Source organism: Felis catus, chromosome D3 (genome assembly GCF_018350175.1).
Source record: "Felis catus isolate Fca126 chromosome D3, F.catus_Fca126_mat1.0, whole genome shotgun sequence".
In the NCBI taxonomy this organism is placed as follows: Eukaryota; Metazoa; Chordata; class Mammalia; order Carnivora; family Felidae; genus Felis; species Felis catus.
This window is the reverse complement of record NC_058379.1, coordinates 67,974,473-67,989,655: the sequence shown is the minus strand read 5'-3', so window position 1 is coordinate 67,989,655 and position 15,183 is coordinate 67,974,473. Positions and strand designations below refer to the sequence as shown.

Genomic DNA, 15,183 nt, shown 5'->3' with positions numbered 1-15,183 from the left:
CTGATGGGAAAGCCAGGCCTTGGGAAGGGAAGAAATTGACCTAATGGAAGCGAATGTGGACAAGCTATTCAATGTTTGGGGCTTTGAATGGAGACTTCACCAAGATCCTGACCTTTTTACTCCATTGGATGACCCCTTTGGGACCACAAAGAAAGTTGGAGAGCTCTGACATCTTAACCGGGCGATGCAAGGCTGCCTTCTTGCCTGCTTGCTGGGGCCCTGAGCCACCAGCAAGGCCCACAGATTCATCCACAGTTGCTTGGTGTGGCTTAGCGCTCCATTTCACACTGGGGCTTCAGCTCCGTGATGAAATCATTTTATCCCATTTTCATACCTGTGGGACTGGCTGGGGTAACACTCTGAACAAAGATACATTTGAGCTGAGAGAGACGGAGAAACTCACCTAGCTTGAAAGACTGCAAAAGATTACAAAAAATTACCTGTTCCCCAGAACATAACTGCCGTGCTGGTCAGTGGCCATCCTGGGGCACCGTGTTCAATACAAGCAAGCCTCAGTACCAGAAATTCATTCCTGTAACTTCTGGGAAGTCACTGTCATGGACTTTGGCCGGTATGACCCCAGGAGCAGCTTGGGTCAGGCTCTGCTCCGAATTTGCCCCTCACCTTCAAACCAGTGCGTAATGCAGCGGCCCCGAAACCTGATTAGAGGTGATCGCCTATGAAACCTTTGAACAGATTACAGGTGCCCCGGGCCCCACCCAGGAAGTACTGAAGAGGAAACCAGTTGTAGGAAAGATGTTTATGATGGAGGCTGAGAACACAGGTTGGCCTTTCTGGGCCTGGGTTTCCGTTTTCAAAATGAGAAACGGGACTAGATTGGTGTTCTTCAAAGGGATTCACTGCGCTGATCCAAAAACAGTTGTGCGTGTGTCTCGTCTTGCACAAAATTTTATTTGTACCAGGCGGCTTCTGCGGCTGAAGAAAAACTCAGAGGGCCCTCGAGTAGATGATTCCTGACGTTCATCTATGACAATCCTAAGCATCACCTTCTCAGAGGACCATTGTCTCAACTTCTCAGAGGGGGGTATAGGAGGAGGAGTTGATAGCTGCTTGCTAATGGAGTCATGCTCCATAGGGGCCCAGGCTGCCCTGGCTGGCGGAGTGCACAGCTGTGACAAGGAAGAATTCTACCCAGCACCCCTTTCTTCTCCCAACCCCCGTGATGGCATCCTACCCGCTTGCCTTGAAGCACCCAGGATTTTCCTCCCCTATTTCTACTACTATGTCTAATGGCCCAGCGTGTCCTTCACTCACTTATCCGTTCACTTAACCAACATTTCCCAAATACCCCCTACAGGTACCAGATGGACTGCCACTCCATCTTGGCCCTCAGTAGGCCAGCACATCTTAACCAGACAGGCAGCCTGAGGCTGATCGCCGGAGGGGCAATTTCAGGGCTCCTTGATTTGGATGCAGCAGCGTTTTGGAGAGGCCCAAATTCCTGGCACGGAGGTAGGGCGACCCCACCTCCAGCCCTGTGTACGAGCTCTGCCTCCCAGCCCTCCCCGCGCTGAGGCTCTGCCCTCATCTGGCTGCTGGGAAAATGCTTCTGTCATGGGGGGGGGGGGAGGGGCTCAGCCAGAGACGTGCCCTCCTCCTCAACTCCCACCTGCACAGAGCCTGGCAGGCGGAGGAGGGGAGGGGAGGGCTGCTTTCCTCCGAGATCTGAGCTCCGTGCTCCAGCCCTTGGCTCCCACCCCGTAACCCTGACTGGACAATTCACAGGACAGCTGTGCTCCAAGACTGAAATAATCACTGTTTATGAAAGCTGTTGCAGGGAGGGGGAGCAGGCGGAGGAGGGAAGGAAGGGTCGCATTTCTGCCTTCCAACAAGAGAGGCCAGGTGAGGCCCAGAGCCCTCTCCCTCCCTTGCGGGTGAATGCACACACCGATGACGATGCTAGGACATGAGAGCCCTGCTTTAGGGTGCTTTGAGAGATTTTTGTTTTGTTTTGTTTTCTAATGAAGAACCTTGAAGGCTCATTTGAATAGGGATTAATGTCTCTGTGGTCTGGACCTGCAGAGAAGGAGAAATTCTAGAAGGGTAGAAGTTGCAATAAAAGGAAGCAGGCTTGGTCTGCCACCTCCCACTGATCGGCGAGGCCTCCTTGGTTGGGGACACGTGTTTGAGGCAGATTTCTGGGCATTGCTGTATTTTCCTTTGGACTGTGTGTGTGCATGCCTCTCTGTGTGTGTGTGTGTGTGTGTGTGTGCGTGTGTGTGTCCCCTCGGTGAACTCCACACTAAGAATACCGACTGCCTAAACTGTGAGTTTTCAACCAGGTGACAAAGACCAGTTATGAAGCCTCCCTGAGTGTCTTCAACCCCTAACTTGTCATCACTCCATTTTGGCAATTTTTGTGGAGGGCAGCGAAACAGGCATTTACTGTAGACTTTTTTTTCCCTGGTACTTCCATGCTCTTCTTTCAAAGTTCAAATTCCTCTACCTCCTGGGGTCTGCCCAGCTGGAATTATTCTGTGTGCCCAAGTCACCCCACAGCCCCCCTCTCTTAGCACCCCTGCAAAAACTCTCACTCAGTCCTCTCTTTCTGATGATCTGACCCAGTTATTAAGCGATAGCCAGTTTTTTGTGCTAATTCACGTCAAGGTGTAGAAAACACTGGCTGCCAAGTGACCCCCTCTGCGGGGCTTCCGTCTTTGAAAGAGGGGGCTCACCAGCCCACATTTCTAATGGTGGCATGGTGATAAGGCAGAATAAATAACGCTGGGCAGAGCACGGGGCGGTTCATGTGGGAATGGGGACATCCGTGCTGGAACTACTTCAATCAAGCGACTTTGGTCCCTGCCTGTGATGCCTGGGCACAGAGGTGGCCTGGGGAGGGGGGCGGGGCATGAGTTGAGAGGAGGGTGAGTGACCAGAAGGAGGGTACCCTAGGGTGCACTGCAGGGAGAGCTGGGCAGGTGACAATGGTTTCCCTGTCTGTAGGCCGGGAGGTTGCTTCAAGGTAACGCTGGGGGTGACCCATCTGGCCCAGGAAAGCTGGGAAAAAATGAGTGAGTGCAAAGATGGAATTAAGGGGTGCTTGGGCCTTGGGGCAACGGGCCCCGTAGCTGGCCCCGTGCGCATCCAGCTCTGGGGTGTTCAACTCGGAGGCTCCTCCTCCCCACCCTCTTCTGTCGGGGTTCTCTGCTGAGGGGTGCATCCCTACACCATCTCTGCCCTCCCTCCACCCCACTCCCGTGGTGCACCCTCTGAGTGAACCTGGCCTCCAGCTCTTAGAAGTTTTTCCAATAACATGGCGGTGAACTCTTTGCAGACCCAGGCAGAGGAGAGAGCCTGGGCGTCAGCCAACCCAGAGCCTGAGTCCATGCTGGGTTGAAAGGCCCAGGCCAAGTGAGCCTCATGTGGAGGGAGCCAGGAGAGGATGGGTGGGGCCCTGGGAGGAGAAACTTCCCTGCAATCGGAGGGGCCATGATAGGTGATACCTAACCAGCAAGGACAGAAGTGGCCAGACCCTGAGTGGCCCTAGAAAGGACAGGGAGGCAGCTCTCTGGCCCTCACCTTTCAAAGGTGATCATCCATACACCCAGTTAAGACCAGAACTTGAAAATGAAGCAAGATGCTATAGAATCAAGTGTCACGCTCAGCTGAGTGGTCCGGAAAGATAGCGCCATTCAGGGTCAGAGCAGCGGGTGAGGGGCAGGGCGCTCAGGAGAGGCTTCACCAAGGTGCTCTGAACCGGGACTGAGGGTGAAACAGCGTGGCACAGCCTTGTAGCACATAGGCTCTGGAGCCAGGGCCGGGTTTAAGCCCCAGCTCTGTCATTTACAGGCTCTGTGGCCTTGGGCTTGTAACTTAACCTCCCTGTGCTGCACTTTCCCCATGTGTAAGATGGGAAGGAAACCTCACCGGGTTGCCGTGAGGACTGGACAAGGGAACTCCTCCGTGCCCAGCCTCTACGTGTTGGCCGTCACCATTTGGGCAGGATGAATGGCGATGCATCACAACGGCCCATTCCAGGCAGGTGGGCGCAGGTGACACGAGTATTTGGCCAGGATCTCCCCTGGAGGCGGGAACTGTCTGAGATTTTGGAAATAAGCTGGGCAGCACCCTGTGGGAGATGTGAGTCCAGAATCGGTTTCGGGTGCCGGGATTAAAGCCACTGGTGGTCATGTTGGGCAGAGCTGGGCTCTGAGTCCTGCTCTGATGGGGACGGAGGGGACAGCACACCAGGATGTGTTCAAGTTCCACGGTGTCCCGGGGTAGATTACAGATACGGTTCTTCTAGTGTATTTAATAAGAAACCCCTTAGGCTTATGACAAAATCCTGGCCTGCTCTCAGATTCCGTCGATTGACCAACGGCGGTGAAGGGTTATCATGTATTTTCAAAGTAATTATTACCAGCTATCAAATCAGAGCAGGTAATGAAAGCACGGGGTGGGGGGGGGGGGTGATCAGCATGAGAGATAATAAAGGAAATAGAAAATATTAGTACGTAAACTGCTAAAATGATACCCACTGAAGACATGAAATGTTCTAAAAATGGTGTTATCACCAAATGGCCCTGGCCGAGTTCACAAAGCTTCCCACAGCATGCGTTGCAATGCTCGGTGCTATTGCAGTGGCCTTGTGCCTGCCGCCCTGGCTGCCCTGTTCTTGGCAGGGCCCTTCCAGGATCACTTGCCTGAAGCGCACGGGGGAGAGGGTTCTCTCTGGTCACGCGTTCTTAGAATGCACCACTGGCTATCAGAGTGGAGTCACGCCACACCGCACGAGAGACATCTGCTGGACGGTGTCTCCCAGGGCTGTCTGGGCAGGGTCAATGCCCTGGATGTCCTAGTCCACTGGGGCCACCCGACGAGGAGAGGCAGACAACGTCGGAGTGTCCCAAGGACCGCTTGCTCCAAAAATGGAGCAGAGATGGCAGAGCCAGCATATGGGTCTACAGATGGCAGAGCCAGCATATGGGTCTACCTACCCCAAAGACCACACTCTCGCCGTGTTGCTTGACTGCCTCTTGCAGCCATTGAGTTGTTACGGCCAGCACCCCTCTGCCCTGCCTCCCGGCCTGCTGGGACCTGAGCGCCAGGATAGAGAAACCCTGAAACAAGGTGCTTTGACGGGTGGTTTCCCAGGCACAGAGAGCTCCCTGTACTCTCTGTGACCGGGGGGGGGGGGGTCCCCAGCAAGGTGGCCGGCAGCCAGCGGCTCAGCGGGGCAACAGCGGATGTCTGGGAGGCAGCCAAGAGGAGACACACTTTTGGGGCTGGGGAACCTTGTTCCTCGGGACGTTATTGAGTCCAGAGTCTCATTCAGGAGTACGAACCCTTCTGTGGCTTCAACAGCAAGAGGCTCTTGCTGGGGGACAATCCCTTAGCCTGCGTTCTAGTCTTAGGTCATCCACCTGTGGCCTGGTCACTGTGGACTTCTTGGAAGTTCTGAGCTTTGGATTACTTCATCGGTCCATGGCAAAAATTACAGCTGCCTTCTGAGCTGACGGAAGAATTCAAAAGATAAATCATGTACCACATCTCGAGACCATGGCATTTCTCCTGTCGCTGCAGAAGAGCGAGTGATTAGATCAGCCGCCGTTGCCCCTGCCTTGACCTGGCCTTCGATTCCCTCCTGACCATCCCTATATTGGCAGAGGGGCTTGGAGAGAGGGTGACAGCGAAGGGTGACAGCGAAGGGCTTTCTCCCTAACTATCTCTAAAACCCTTCCTTTCCGTTTCCCAAACAGGCATCTCTGCTTTTGCATTTTCTCACTCACCTCTGCTCCTTGAGGAACCAGAGCCCCTCCAGGGTCAGTTTAGACAAATGGACAGACACCAACTAGTATCCCATGACTATTCCCAGTGCCCCAGCCAGTGAGGGCAAGCACCCCTGCCTCACTCCCAAGGCCCTGGGACCAGCCAGCCACCCCCCCCCCCAAATCCTCTGCATCACTATGCCCCAAAGGGCCCGTGGTCCTCGCACAGTTAGGACTCTTACCACCGGTTCTGTTGGCAGGCCGGCAGGGATGGGCACACACACTCCTGTCCCCTGCACCCAGCCAGCTATCTGTAACAATGATAAATGTCATCGATAATAGCATAAGCAATAAGTTAGTAGTGAAAACATCTGAAAAAGGCAATTAGCAACAAAACACCACGATTCTCCAAGGTAGTTGGTTGCATTTTGTTTGGCCCTGGGGACGATGCGGATTCTGTACGAGCATGTGCTGTTGGCTCCTGGTGAAGGTATATTCTAGGCATCTCCTAACCCATTCACATGGGGGCACCCATTCCCACCTTCTCCCATCTCCGGCTCGCTTAGGGGTCTCAGACAGGCAGACAGACTGCAGGCTTCGTTTGGCCTTTTCGTCAACCCTGCAAAGTTCAACATTACTAGGTGAGGGTCACCATGACCCAAAGGAACGGATGCCAATTAAAGGGGCCCGGTTTACCTGGAGAGTGGGGGAGATAGTACCCAGCTTGTGATCCCCAGGTCGTGGGGTTAACGTGACAACTGAAATGATTCCTCGCAGACAGCTTTGCCTTAATTGGCATTTTTCCTGGCTGGCTGAGCCCTACAGGAAAGAAACCATCTCACTGTCCCCAGGCTACCTCACCTCCTGTCCATCAGGGAACCCCAGAGCTGAGCATCATACATAAAATACGAGAGAACCATCTCTTCCTGTTAATAAACAGGACTGCAACATGTATGTATTTGTATTTTACAAATCCATTACTAAAAAAACTTACTTGACAATTGCTAAGGAGAACCGTATTTTCAGAGTATATCTTACAACATTTATTTCTACATCCGCTGTTCCTCTAAGCGCTTACAGTCTGAATGACAAAATTAACCCTGAGTGCTACTGTGTGCGTTATATTCAGTGTTGCAGTCCCTGTTTCTCCAAGGCTGGGGGCTCTGGGCAGATGGCTAGAAGGCAGAGTTCAGTATGAGGATGTCAGAGTTCCCAGGGAATCCACTCCTGCAGGAGGTGGAGGGAGGGAACTTGAGGGGCAGAGGAGACACTGATAATGAGCCCCAACAGCTTCAGCCCAAACCACAGGAACTTTGGAGCTGAAATGACCCCTTCTGGTTTGTCCCAGGTTGGGTCAAAACGCCCTGCCTTAATAGAGCCCTTGATGCCTTAGGCAGGCATTGAATGTGGGTGTCCCTGGACAGGTATGTCTTTGGGTCAGGTGGCTCTGCAGCCCAGGAAGTCCTCCAACGGCTGTTCTGAGCTGAGGGCTGACCACTGACTGCTTCCCAGCAGCGAATGTGGAGCGGGACCTGAGTGGCTCACCTCTGTGCCCTCTGCACTCTGTACATGGCTCGTCTTTCTCGTTAGTTCGTAAACTTACTGTAGACAGGAAGTGTATCCCATAAGGCCCTCTCCTCCTCCCACAGCCCTTGGCTTTGCATGGAGCCAAGCACATGATAGGTGGCCATAAGGCAGTCAGTGATCCATGCTTAGGTACCGTTATAGGCAGCAGGCTGGAGGTCTCTGTGCCTGGGGACCCATCACCCAGGCCACAGCTGCCAGGAGGGAGATGCTACAGTTTAGGGTGTCAGCCAATTTGGACAGAGCCCCAGGGACAGGCTCCTCCCAGCCTCACCCCTCCCTTCTACAGGGGGTCAGGGTCTGGTGGGGGTGGGGGTTGAGGATTACATTGTGTGAGTTACATAAGCTGCTGCCATTGTGTCTGTTCACGCACTCCTTCGTTCATTCATTCGTTTGTTCATTCGTTCATTCATTCATTCATTCATTCATTCACGGAGCACCCCCCAGTGAATCTGGCACAGGGTCACAGAGGCACAGGGTGTGGGCAGTTTTCCTTTGTGGGGCAGACTGTATATACAGCTGGACGGGGACTCCCCACTCCCCATTCTGGAACACTCCCTCCCGTTCCAGGGAATTCTTGCTCATGTTCATTTGGCCTCTGGTTCTCGCCTCTCCCTTGGAATGCCCCCGCCCTGCTTCCACCCCGTGCACTTTGCTGCCCATTCCAGATGCTTCACCGGAGCGTGTTGTAACAGATTAAGTCAGCCTGATGCGTGCGCTCCCAGCCTTCACCAGCCTCGCTCTTCTGAGCCCTCTCAGCGAAACCAGCTAGAACTGCACGGCAAGTGGGGGTAAATGGCACCACTTGCTTAGAGGCCCCTTTCACGGGGAACTTGCACACGGGCAGGGCAGCACGTGTGCTCTCTACCCTCACCCCCTACACAGCCTGCTCCAGCAGTCCGTGCGCCTCTAAAGTAAAGATAAAATAACGACTTCATCTTCATAAGAGAGAGAAAGAGGAGTAACAATCGAGGTAGTCCAAAATCAGAGAATGGTGATACCCATTTTCTGCCATCCACTCGGTTGAATATCGTATACCGTGAACAGGACAAACGCAGACCTCGCCCGGCAACGTGGAAGTGGATGTATGAAGCACCATTAAAAGAAGTAACAGAACTAAGCTTGTGCTGCCCACGCCGTTGTGTCTCCACCAGGCTGTGCTGGCATCCGTATCGTCCATGCAGATCCCCCTTCCCGTCCAGCTCAGCTCAGCCAGCCGCGAGCACCTCCCCCAGCACAGGCAGGAAACCTCCCCAGACTGTAAGTCAGCAGGGACCGTGGGGTCTCACGGGGCCCCAGGCACAGGTCGCTTCACACTTTAATTCTCCAGCTTCGCCGCTGCTACACCATGAGAAGCCGGCCTCCCCGGGGCCCCCCTGGAGCCCTCAGGACAGCAAAGCCACCGTGTGCCCGGCACAGCCCTCTCCCTCTCTCCGCGCCCTCTTTGGCATCAGGGTCCCGCAGTCCTCTGCCTGTCCTCTAAGCTCTAATTTCAAGGACTCCTCCAACATGCCTGCCTGGCCAGGTGCGGACTCACGGCATTGTTCTTGCTGTCTCTCCTGCCATCCCCCTCCCTGCCGGACTGCCTCTTTTCATCCAATCCAAAGCTTCCTTGAGGATGACTGCCCATCAGTTCCGCACAGAGCTAAGTCCAGAATCGCGTTTGCATAAACGGGAACGCATGGGGTGCCGGCTCCAAGGGAACTAAAAGAGGGGAACAGGTGTGGTGTAAGTGTAAGCATGGGGCAGGGATTCTAGCGCGTGCATTTCAACAATTGCCCTTGGATATTGTGATACAATCAACAAAATAGTTTTAAGTGAGCGTGAAGCCAACATTGGAAAGGAATGAAAGGAAGGCTGGAGCAACCGTGGAAGGCTGTAGAAGGTTGACGATGCACAGCAAGAACAGCTTGGCATGTGCCAGGAAGGGGAAGGCTCTGGTGGGGGCAGAGCACAGGCCGACCGTGAAGATACAAACACATGGGAGCCTGAGAGTCGCTTATGTAAGATTTTTGTCCCTGCACGGGTGGTCCACCTTCTCTTTCTTCTCCGCCCGTTCTTCTTGGATCGTGGCCAGGCTCCATGGCCTGGAGCTCTGTCCCTGAGAGATGGCTCTCTTTCAGCTGGGGTGGAAGACAGAGAACAGCGCTCCCAGGCCCGGCTCTGTGGGAAGCATAGGAGCAGGCATGATGGAAAGCGGCTGCCTCCCCGGGAGAAGCCCTGGGACCGCCCTGGGAGGGCCGTGTCAGCCTGAAGGTCAAGACAGAGACCCCCGAGGTGCCCACTTACTCTCCTGGAGCCTCCCAGGGCCCAGCTGCCACCTGCAGCCGTGTGCCTTCCCTTCCGAGCTGATGCTCCAGGAGGACTCAAGCGTGCAAACTTACCATGTGCCTTCCCAGCCTCACCTGCAGGCACGTCAGGGGGATCCCGGAGCCCAGATTGTGTGTGCACGGTGCCAAAAAAGCCACCCAGTTCAGTCCCCGAGTAAATCGTTGATGGGTTGACGGGAGGATGAGGTTCAGTATGGTCCTGCCCTTTGAGGTGTGCTGAGCTGTCAGCACAGAGCCCGACACGGGGCTCAAACCCATGAACCATGAGATCACGACCTGAGCCAAAGCCACCTGTTGGGCGGCAGGTTCAATCTCCTTTGCTCCCCCCACCACTCCCCTCCCCCAGAGCCCAGTCACACAGCCTGTCCTGCTAGCCCGCGTTCGAACACACATCCTGGACCCGACCCCTCCTCCGGACCTCCGCTGCCACCTCCAGCTGCCTAGCGAGCTCCTGCTTCCCGGGCTGTGATCTGGAGCCTCCCAGATGTCCTCTCCCCCAGAATCATCTCGTTAAAACATAAATAGGATCCGTCGTTCCCCACCTTCAAACTCTCAGTGGACCCCACTGTGATTAGATTCTAAACTTAACTCTGGCCTAAGCCTTTGCTAATCAGAGGTCCGTCCTTGGACCAGCGGCTTGGACCCTACCTGGGAGCTCGATGGAAATGCAGGATCTCAGGCTCCACCCCAGACCTACTGAGTAGAAATCTCAGGGCACGGTGCAGGTTACTTTTGAGGAACCCCGGCCTGGCAGACCCAGCGAGATCCGCTCTGTCCCTTTGACCTCACTGAGGGCCAACACCCTGCAGATTCGGGCGGCCCCTTCTGAGCCCCCAAATAAAGGAGACCCCCCCACTCCCGTTACTTACAATTCTATTCCTTCTGTTTTACTTTCTTCAGAGTGCTCTTCCCCATCGATGAGATTATTTATGTTTTTGTGATATCGTATGCCTTCCTACTAGCACGTAAGCTTCCTGAGGGTAAGGCCCGGCCAATTCTGCCCTCCCCTGGGTCCTCCCAGCCTGTAACAGTCCCTGGAGCACCCAAACAAACCATCACGTATTTACCAAGCACCTGTGCCAGGCCCGTGCAGGGTTCCCCGAGCCCCCTGGGAGTTTGGGGTCCCACTGGGAGGACCTGCCCGTCACATGTGAAAGTTCATTCAAAGTATGGGAGCTGACTACGAATGAGAAGTGCGCCCAGACCCCCCAAAGTTCATCTGCTTGTAAAATGAGAAGGCAAGGGAGGTGCCTGGTAGTTTTAGGGAAGGAATGTGTGGAACATAGGTCTTCCAAGAATGTGGGGCTGGCAGCGGGAAAGACGACGCTTGCCTGTTGGTTGGGCTTGCGGTGATGTTCTGGCTCCTTCTTGCTGGGTGGAAACAATCAATCTTCAAAGATTAGGAAAAGCGGGCACCAGTGTTCATCACCTCAATCTGGATGCAAACAAGGCAACGGAGAAAAAAGATACCCTCTAGTATAGAGGCTTGGTTCTTAAAGTGTGTGGTCTGGACCAGCGGCATGGCCGAGGATCTTGTTAGAAACGCAGAATCTCGGGCCAGGAAGTCCAGGGGAGGGACCCAGCGATCTGTGTTTTAAGAAGCCTCCAAGGGAGGCATCTGATGGGCGCTGGGTTTTGAGAGACTGGTGGGATAAAAATAAATCTCCTTTAAGAACAGATACGTGAGGGGCACCTGGGTGGCTCAGTCGGTTAAGCGTCTGACTTCGGCTCAGGTCATGATCTCGTGGTTCGTGGGTTCGAGCCCCACGTCGAGCTCTGTGCTGACAGCTCGGAGCCTGGAGCCTGCTTCGGATTCTGTGTCTCCAGCCCTCTCTGCCCTTTCCCCGCTCGTGCTCTGTCTCTCTCTGTGTCTCTCTCAAAAATAAATATTAAAAAAAATTTTTTGTAAAGAAAAAAATATGTGAAAAAATACATTTGTTATAGAAAATTTGGAAAGCCAGAAAGGTACAAAGTTGAAGAGATCAGTAATTCTACCACTCAGAAATAGCTCTGGTTAATACTATTAATATTTTGGTATAACTTCTTGCAGACTTTTGTAAAGCACTTGTGTAATTTTTTTTTTATTTTGTCCGTATTGGGATTACGCTGGATATTGTGCTGCTTTATTTCATTTAACATTTTAGCTATGAGCATTTTCTACTCATTCATAGGAAACTCACTGTAATGGCTTCACATTATTCACACACATTAATATGCCGCAATAGCTAAACATTTGGTTTCCAGTTTTCCCTAATATAAATAGCACGAGAATGAACACTTTGACTCCAAAATCTGAATATTTTCTTCTTTTTTAAAATATTTAGTCTTGGGGTGCCTGGGTGGCACAGTCGGTTAAGCGTCCGACTTCAGCCAGGTCACGATCTCGCGGTCCGTGGGTTCGAGCCCCGCGTCGGGCTCTGGGCTGATGGCTCAGAGCCTGGAGCCTGTTTCCGATTCTGTGTCTCCCTCTCTCTCTGCCCCTCCCCCGTTCATGCTCTGTCTCTCTCTGTCCCAAAAATAAATAAAAAAGTTGAAAAAAAAATTTTTTTTAAAAATAAAATATTTAGTCTTTAGAGTTTTTTTTTTAATTTTTTTTCAACATTTATTTATTTTTGGGACAGAGAGAGACAGAGCATGAACGGGAGAGGGGCAGAGAGAGAGGGAGACACAGAATCGGAAACAGGCTCCAGGCTCTGAGCCATCAGCCCAGAGCCCAACGCGGGGCTCGAACCCACGGACCGCGAGATCGTGACCTGGCTGAAGTCGGACGCTTAACCGACTGCGCCACCCAGGCGCCCCAGAGTTTTTTAAAAGTTTTTTTTTTTTTTTTTTTTTTTTTTATTTAAGTCATCTCTATACCCGGCACGGGGCTCAAACTCACAACCCCGAGATCAAGAGTCACATGCTCCTCTGACTGAGTCAGCCGTATTTTCTTAGGCTAAAATGCTACAAGAGGAATACTCCGGCAAACACTGAATACTTTAGGTCTCCCTATGAACGTTTGCCTATTTAAAATGTTTTAAAGCAGGTGTATGTAACACATCTGGCCAAACAAAGTTAAGGTATCAACCCTATGAAGAGCTCCTGAAACCTTAAGAGAAAGGCACGGGTCTCAGTGGCATAAAAGGGGGGGAAAGGAGCTGACAGTTGACGGATGTGGGATTGCATGTGGCTAATGACCAGTTCACATATGAAGCAGTTGTTGCCCCGCCTCGTTACTGGTGAAAATCCCCAAGTTAAAGCTCCCTGATGCTACATTTTTTTTTTTTTTTTTATTTTAACTCGTCCATTTCACAACGCTGTGTCAACGTAATAAAAGCAAAGGTGAAGTGAAACAGATATTCCCCACTCAGGTCTTCTGGAAGGAATAGAAATCAGTACCGCTGCTCTGGAGACTAGTTTGGTATGTTTTGACTAAAGCTTAGCTCCGCGCGGATGGCTCATTAGACGTCACAAAGGCTCCGCCCACAGAGCGTGTGATGCCCAGGCTCTGTTTTAAGTGTTTCACTTGTGTTGACTTGCTGAACCTTCACAACCATCCAGGGAGGGGCTAGTGATTATTTCCATTCTATAGATGAGAAAATGAGGCCGAAGCGGTCACGTAACTTGTATACGGTCACGGTAGGAGATTGACTGAGCTAAGATTTGAACCCGTGGAGTCTCCCTGTAACACCCATGAGCTTACGCTCCGCGGAAGGCTGTCTTCGCGTTAGGTCGGAAGCTGAGGGACAGAAAGGCTAAGTGACCCTCCCAGAGCCACCCAAGAACTCACTTACTTGGCATTCATTCATCTCTCTCGGTTACCTTTCATCTGCTGATGCTGGCCGTGGGTTCTGGTCTGCCCTGCCCGCTAGACACCCTTCATGCCTTTGAGGCACCTGCATTGCAGATAACGGTAAGGCAAGATTCATGGTTTATAAAGCAAGCTGACAACTTGCTTTGCTCATGGAGGGACTGGTATGCCGTGGGATAGCCTGTTTCTGCTTGAAAATAGACCCGTCGTTTCCATGGCTGCTGGGTCCTCGGAGTGACGGAGGCAGCTGGCTAGACTCCCAGCTCTAACCCATCCCCAGGAAAACTGCATCACTGGAAAGGAAAAAATGAAATCCTTTCTCAGGTCACAGCTTTTTTCTCAGGTGCGCAGAGGTGTGCTAAGTACCATGGGAGACGCGAAAGAATCAGAGAGCAGAGCCTTTGCCCTTGAGGAATGTAGCACCCTTTTTCTCACAACGTGACCGGAGAACTAGATGGACTGGGCGATGCAGGTCCTGTGCCTTCTCTCTTCCGACACCAGCTTCTGGTGGGGTTGACCAGGAAGGCTTACTGGAGGAGGTGTCCCCTGAACGGGTCCTGGAAGGATTTCAACAGCAATATACGAGGAATGATAGACGCAGACCCATAGTGGTGGCAGGCTCAGGTGTCCTCGGAAAGTGAGCATTCCGGATTGGCTGGATTAGGAGGTAGAGGTAGGGGAGAGGTAGGATCCGGCCGGAAATGTAGGTGGGGTCCCCACAGAGGAGGGCTTTGAGGGACAGTCTGAGGAGTGTGGCCCTTGTTCTTATCTTTGTGTCCCCCAGTCCCCAGCACAGTCCGCAAGAGTGCCTAGGACTTGCCAAGGGCTCATCGGATGTTATAGCAAGTGAGCCAGTGATAAATTGAGTGAGTGACGTGGACCCTGAAGGCGGAGCCAGGAGGGTCGTGATTAGAGCAAGGTCTTGTTAAGACAGGTGTTGCTTAGCTCTGCTGATATGAACAGAAGTCCCAGGCAGGGAGGTGAAGGACAGGTAAGGTGATGCCCAGTAGAAGGAGATTTTGAGGCACCAAGACTGGGAGGAGAACCTGCGAGCACTGGCAGAGGCCACGCCCCCCAGGAAATCACTGACAGGTGTGTGCTTATCCTTTCGCACCTGCCAGGATCTCTGGGAGAGCGGCCACACCCCTCTGGGACCCTGCCAACCCAGCACTCGTCTCCAGACTCTGATGGGCCCTAGATTGGGCCCCGGCTCCTGTCTGGGTCTCGGAGCGTTTGCTGGGCCACCTCTGCAAGGCAGCCTGTAAACACGAGGTGCCTGGGACTTGTCCACCCTGGACAGGAATGCGCAGGAGATGTGGGCTGGGGGAGAAAGGGCCTCGGGCCTCGGCCAAGGGCAGCTTGATTGTGTTACAAGAATAGGTTCCACGTGACAGGCAGGACGGGTGCCCTGCCTGATGTGGACCTCCGCCGAGGGAGGCGTAGGGTAAAAGCAGAAGCCAGCTGCCTCTTTGTCCTCTGTGCGCTGGCTCTGTCAGCTTCTCGCTGTGGAACAGCAATGCAGGAGCCATGCTTGTTCAGCATCTCCCCGCGGGGGGCAACGAGAGGATGATGGGCACGTAGCGGGCCGGCTCTAAGTCTGCACTGGGACTAAAGATGATATGCACAGAGGGTCGAGGTCCGGGCAGGCAGTGGCCAGGGCAGCCTGTGGAGGTGAGGGGTCAGAGCAAGGACCCTCTAAGGCTCTGGGAAGTGGCAAGATCCGGAGAGCCACCGGCATGGAGGG

General features: G+C 53.2%; 1 protein-coding gene across 6 annotated transcripts in view; it reads left to right on the top strand.

Annotated features, from left to right (window-relative positions):
• ZBTB7C (zinc finger and BTB domain containing 7C) overlaps positions 1-15,183 on the top strand; it is a 353,805-nt gene that overhangs the window by 248,867 nt on the left and 89,755 nt on the right. For 2 of the 6 annotated variants that reach the window (XM_023241977.2, XM_045042236.1), the window contains exon 1: positions 12,528-13,541. The exons of the other annotated variants lie outside the window; for them this stretch is intronic. The gene's annotated coding sequence lies outside the window, so the exon portion shown is untranslated. Of the gene's footprint in view, positions 1-12,527; positions 13,542-15,183 lie in introns of those variants that run through there. 6 annotated transcript variants of the gene reach the window in all.